A 5,998-nucleotide genomic window follows, 5' to 3' on the forward strand; every position below is an offset into this window, starting at 1 on the left:
ATTTACAATAGATTTTAATGGTCAACTTGTTATCAAATTTTACGACCAATTTTTACATACGTTAATTTGTGAGTGACGGTGTGTGATAGACATGCAAAACAAACATTAGCGGTATATAGCAGTATAATATCTTTGAATATCATTTTAGACCGATTCATTTATATGCTTGGTCATTTTGTAATCATTTAGAATTCAACAGTTTTTAGTAATAGGGTTCGTATCTCTACACTTCTAGACGTAGTATCAAATTTTAGTTGCCATAGACCCGGTTTCATACACACTCGCTTAGTATATTTCAAAGGAAGCTGTTTTCCCCATTTTTCTTATTGTTAAATACTCTTATGCAATACTGTATTCCCCTGGTATAAAATTGACAGATCAATTCGACACTCTGTAAAGATCGATTATGCCTTTTTATATAATATTGTAGGCCATAGGCCTAATGTGTGTGAAGTACTGACTTTGTTAATATCGAATGGGTGAAATTGCGCACAAACCTCTTCAAATTCTTGTCCTAACATACAATGCGGCCAGAGGAAAGGATATCACGTTTTAGTCACCAAAAAGGATTTTCCACGGACGGACAGAATAGGCCTTATAGTAGGCCTATGGCCCAAAGCGAACGAGTTTCTGGTCTAGAAAACCCAGACACTTCGGTAAGGCCTATACAGTACAAAATACTCTACAGTTTATAATTCATTGAAAAAGCTTTAAAATTAAGGACTTTTAAATGAAGAATATTTTGAGAATCTTGGGTTTTTAAAAGCAATCTTGGGAATTTTTAGACCCACTCTTGGGAATTTTGATTTTCCCTAGTGGTCACGCTGCATTTAGAGACAGAATTGTACCCCGACGACATCAAACTAATGTAGGCCTAGGCTTAAGTACAGTAGGACGTACTACTAGGCCTAGGCTTTTGTTGTAAAAGTTGAAGTGCATGTACTAGGATGCTCCATAGGCCTATATTTTAAAAAATACATTTTTTAAAATTATTATTGGTTGGCCTGGGACCTAGGCAGGCAGGCATTGCCGTCGAAAGTCCTGGGATTCGACGATGACGTCAGTGCACATGTTTACAAACGCCATTGATTGGAATGAAAATAGACGCGCTGAATTTCGTTTGTTTTTATGAAAGATAGTATTTATCGAACATTTATCTATATAAAAACAAGATTAATATTGTAGAAATTGTATTTCTAAAGATTCAAATATAATTCATATTTCATTTGGTAGACAATAAATATTCAGTAAGATAAAAAACGATTATTAATTCTGAAATGTGCATCAAATATCAGCTATTATTTATCAGTATGTATTAGATTAAAGTCTTAAAATAATAATTTCGAATTAGGCCTAGTAAACAAATAATTGTAATTAAAGTTTAGGTTCCCATGATGTCAGGTGACGTATTCAATATGATGCTATATTTTGGGCTCTGACTTAATTTAACGATGGCCCTGTCAGTTGTAGTAGTGACAATATTTGTGCTTTTTTAGACATGTAGTAAAAATAGTACTATTATTTTCAGTGTACAAGGTGAGAGAGAGTCAAGAAGAAGTTCAGCTCCTACTTTATTTTGTAACAGGCGGCTCTATTTGTTTATATAGGTCTACTGGAATATTCATTATTTAAGTTAAAACAAGACAACACTTCTTAAATGTTTTATATATTATAAAGAAGCACAGTAGGCCTACATAATTCTTTGTAAATTACTTTATAGGCCTATATAATAGCTTGTTTTGTTTTATAATAATAAATGTGTTGAGTATATTTATATTGATTATGCGATGAGGGTTTTTTTTTTTTGTCTTTCGGTGTGATTTAAACATGGCAATTCTCAGAAAATAAAATAAATAGAATAGGCTAGAAAGAATCGTTTTCTTATATTTATTTAGGCCAGCATAAACACCAATACACCATGTCATTTTCAATACACAAATTACCAAAATTACCATCTTTGTTTTTTGAGGACTAATAAAATATTGATGCATCTTTCTGGCTATAGCATTCTCCCGTCGCCAAGTAACGGTTTTACGTTCGCGAAATTCGTGAAAAAAGTAAAGTAAATCCGCAGACGTACAGCTACTGTCTTTTTTTATTATGCTCGGATTTTGGTTTAAAACATTTTATGTTTTAAATAATAACATTAGATTCAGAAATTGTGTATACTTTCTGAAATTTGACCATGATTGGAGCAGTACTGGCTGAACTGTGTCCGATTTTCTCCTACTACCAAGGTCTTGTTTACTCATTGTGAAGGCCGTTTAGGCAGCATGCAGGCAATTAGCAATCAATCATTCAACCCACCAGTGAGCGTTTCTTCTAAGGGGAAGAATTTCGTCATTAAGAATGCAGTAGGCCTATTAGAGTTTTGGTTACTAGGCAGATTACCTCTGCATGTGATTGGCTGATTTATGGGATTATTTTCAGTTTTTGCATAAATGCACTCACAATGTAAATTTCCTTCTTGCTTTACAGTATTTAGACTCGTGACAAATGTCAGATTTGTAATAAACCCTGATTATTAGGCACATTATGCAAGTCCGTGATTGGCTCGCTATGATGTAAATGAAAGCATTCATCAAGTTTTCTCATTTTGGGTTTTCCCACATAATGGGTATCAACTAACAATAGTATTAGATGAATAGAAAGATCAGTACAACAAAAATAATGAATACCGTATGGCTGTATATTTATAGGCTTAGAGGATATTATGTTATGTATTTTTATACAGATATCTTTTTCTGAGCTACCAGTAATTTCTTCCATTTTGCTTGAGAATATTAGGTCTACTATTAATTTTGCATTATATAGCTTCATACACAATTGTTTTCCTATTGTTTTTAATGAGTGATAACGTTCTAATTATCTTGTTTGTATATCTTTATGTCAATAATCTAATTATACTGAGAACAGGTTCTAAGGCCTAAAAGACTACGGTAGCAATTCAAGACGCATGAGGTCCATGGTTCTTGCCTCTTGCATGTCAGGGCTCGGGATCGATATGCTGCTCAGTATCGAGTATTGAATTCGGGTCTTTTATAATAACAAGAAAAAAGCGCCCAGCTCCTCAAATAACAATCTTAAGAGAGTTAGACGAGTTAAGGAGCATGTAGTATCAGTCTGTATCCGTTTGATGTTTATTTAAGGGGTAAGGGGAGAGGGCATTATTAGCCACTGGTCAAGCGACTATGTGGCTATGTTGCCTCACCAGGTTGTGTACCGAGTTTTTCATAAGATAAAAATAAAAAAAATCCGTAAATTGTGAACTTTTAGTTGTAGTATAAGGTTTGTTACAAAGTGAAGTATTTTGATACACTATTTATTTACAAGTGTTGACGGATTGCCATATACATTTTAAAAGAGTGTATGTTTATAGTTTAATTTTGTCTACTCTGATCACTCGTGCTTGTAACAACACAAAATAATATTTTTTTAATTTGGTAGTTTCTTCATTGCGGCGACGTTTGTTGTGAGTTTGTTTTGTGTGAATGTTATGTGTCAAATTCTATACTTCTTTTGTAGAAATTCGCACAATTGAAGTGCTAAGTCACCCAATATAACAGCATCTTAGAAGGCTTAGAAGGCCGATGGAACGTGATACATTAAAGTTTTGAACCAAACCAATCTTTCGAAAAGATAACAAATACCTGATTTAGAGTAATATATTGATTGGCCATCTGTATTTATGAAATTGATATGAAATACTCCATCGATACAGTATTTTACCACACTGAACAATTTTGTATGGAATCACACTACTAAACATAATTGATTGATTATTGCAACCACCTTTACTAAGCATTAAACCTGCGTTTAGATCCATCCTTAAAGGGCTTAATACAAATACAAGTGGAATCAAGCTCCATATCCAAGAAAGTTTCAATTCTGATCGAACTGAAAATCTTAAAGATTTTTATTAGTGTACTCATTATGAATCTGATATCAAAATTATACAAAATGAAGTACAATGATAGCATAAGAAAATGTTTAATGCACCTAAAAAAGGAACCAACTTTGCTTATTGCCATAGTTCATTCATTATGTTAAATTGTTGGTCTCGGGACCACGGTTGAAAAACAAGATTTAAACATTTGACCGTTAAATATCAGACATTTTAAACATAACTAATTTGTAAGAATTGTCTGATTCATTGAGAATCTATAAAACCTGACCAAAACCGGCCAAGGTATTTCATTTTCCAACAGTATTAGACCCGTGTAAATGTCTGATTTAATAAACCCCGATTATTAGGCACATTATCCCAGCCCGTGAATGGCTGGTTTTTGCTATGGCGTAAAATAAGCATTCATCAAGTTTTCTCATTTTGGGTTTTTCCCACATAATGGGAATCAACTAACAATAGTATTAGATGAATAGAAAGATCCATATCTGACTACAAAAGTAATGAATACCGTATGGTTGTATATTTATAGGCTTAGAGGATATTATGTTATGTATTTTTTTGCAGCTATATCTGTTTCTGAGCTACCAGTAATTTTTTTCCATTTTGCTTGAGAATATTACTATTAATTTCGCATTATTGTTTAGTGTATTGTATAGTGTTTATGGTGGTCATATGATCAAGCTCCATATCCAAGAAAGTTTCAATTCTGATCGAACTGAAAATCTGAAAATTTTCATTAGTGTACTCATTATGAATTTGATACCTGAGTCATACAAAATGAAGTACAATGATAGCATAAGAAAATGTTTAATGCACCTAAAAAAGCAACCAACCTTGCTTATTGCCATAGTTCATTCATTAAGTTAAATTGTTGGTCTCGGGACCACGGTTTAAAAACGAAATTTAAACATTGGACCGCTAAATATCAGACATTTTAAAACATAATTAAATTGTAAGAATTGTCTGATTCATTGAGAATCTATAAAACCTGACCAAAAACGGCCAAGGTATTTCGTTTTCCAAATTTCCCCACTTGATGATAAGAGCGTCTATTTCAGGTTACAGTTCATGCACGTTTCTCGCAAATCGTAAACTTTTCTCAATTTAAGGATGATGAAGTCTTGTAATGGTTTTTCTTTATAATAGCTCATTATATTTATGATATAATGCCATTTACAAATTCATCTTAGACACAATGGAAGCATTTTACAAAATACAAATTTTCCATTCTTGCTTCTAGAATTTCCTTATCTCTGTGTTGGTTGTTAACTCTATCGTCAACAGTCAATATCATTCCCAAATTAAGGCTCCTGTGAGACTGAGTTATTTAGAGTTGTGAAAAAATGAAAGGGATGAGTACCTTGGGTCTATAGGACATTTTCAGGAATACTGTATGTTGGTATTTATTGTTGTTTGCATTTGAAGTATCCAATAATGGTGTCTCTGTGTGGTTATGGTTGTAAGACTGAGGTGTTTATGGTGGTCATTATGAAGAATGCAGTAGGCCTTTCAGACTTTAAAATACATCTGACAATCATAAGTTGTGACTACTAAGTAGATGATCTCTGCATGTGAATGGTTAATTATTAGGAGAGCGTCTATTTCAGCTGAAAGTTTTTGCACGTTTCTTTCATATCATGAACTTCGGGTTGTTGATAAAATGCTTCTCTATTAAAGGAATATTGATGCTGACTTGTAATGTACACTACAGTATGTGTTTATTGAGAGCTCATGAGTTTTGGTTACTAGGCAGATTCCCTCTGCATGTGATTGGCTGATTTATGGGAGTATTTTCAGTTTTTGCATAAATGCACTCACAATGTAAATTTAATTCTTGCTGTACAGTATTTAGACTCGTGAAAATGTCTGATTTAATAAACCCTGATTATTACTCATTAGGCACATTATCCCAGTCCGTGAATGGCTGGTTTTGACTATGACGTAAAATAAGCATTCATCAAGTTTTCTCATTTTGGGTTTTTCCCCACATAATGAGAATCAACTAACAATAGTATTAGATGAATAGAAGGATCAATTATATCTGACTACAAAAGTAATGAATACCGTATGGTTATATATTTATAGGCTTAG

The sequence above is a fragment of the Anneissia japonica genome, unplaced genomic scaffold, assembly GCF_011630105.1.
Source record: "Anneissia japonica isolate Jap-2015-1 unplaced genomic scaffold, ASM1163010v1 scaffold2214_len273412_cov153, whole genome shotgun sequence".
Classification (NCBI taxonomy): Eukaryota; Metazoa; Echinodermata; class Crinoidea; order Comatulida; family Comatulidae; genus Anneissia; species Anneissia japonica.